This window comes from Apodemus sylvaticus, chromosome 13 (genome assembly GCF_947179515.1).
Source record: "Apodemus sylvaticus chromosome 13, mApoSyl1.1, whole genome shotgun sequence".
Lineage (NCBI taxonomy): Eukaryota > Metazoa > Chordata > Mammalia > Rodentia > Muridae > Apodemus > Apodemus sylvaticus.
Genome location: NC_067484.1, coordinates 88,601,141 through 88,601,971, shown reverse-complemented (window position 1 = coordinate 88,601,971; position 831 = coordinate 88,601,141).

Genomic DNA, 831 nt, shown 5'->3' with positions numbered 1-831 from the left:
GAAGATTGGTTTGATCCCAACTCTTGGGTTTTGAATTATTTAACACACAATCAGTTCTAAGAATGCCCTTCATAGCCCATCTAGAGTTGCTTTAAATGAATAACTAAAATGTGATATTTAATAAAGTGGATCTTAAATCAAAATCTGTAAACATTTACCATTTTTGCAATATTAAATTCTTTTCTTTTTTTGAAATTTAAAGAAAAAAAATTCATTGGAGATCTGAAAAACAACTCCTACAAGATCGACTTTTCCATAAACCTGTAGGTACAGGATGCATTGCCCCTATCATGTTAAAACGTGCATTAGACACAAATACAAAAACCATGAAAGCAAGACGCCATTCTTTAACAATGAGCAAAGATAAAATGCCTAAGGAACAATGTGGATGACTTGTAAAGGGTGGGCTTTTTAAGCACCATTAAAAATAAGAGCACAGATGGATGAGTGTTCAGTTATATACACTGAAGTGAACCTTTGGCACTAGGAATCAGAGCATTTTGTCATAAAGCATTAACACATATTATAAAAATGCATGCTGTCAAAGGAACCAAACCACCGGCATTCAAAAACAACTTTGTCAACTAGGCAAACACTCTACAGCATGACTCTGTTGGCCATCATGGATACACTTGTAGAAACTTTGAAATGAAAACAGAAAAAACGAAAAAAGGAGCAGTTACTCCTTTTATTCTCTCTGTTTAAAATCAAACGCCAATTCTGTTATACACTAACGCTAACAGTCTTCAAAGTACATTATTTGTACAAGAGAAAAACTAAGAAACAAACTGTTTACAGAGATCCAAGCACCAGTGAGAGAGAGCACACCCC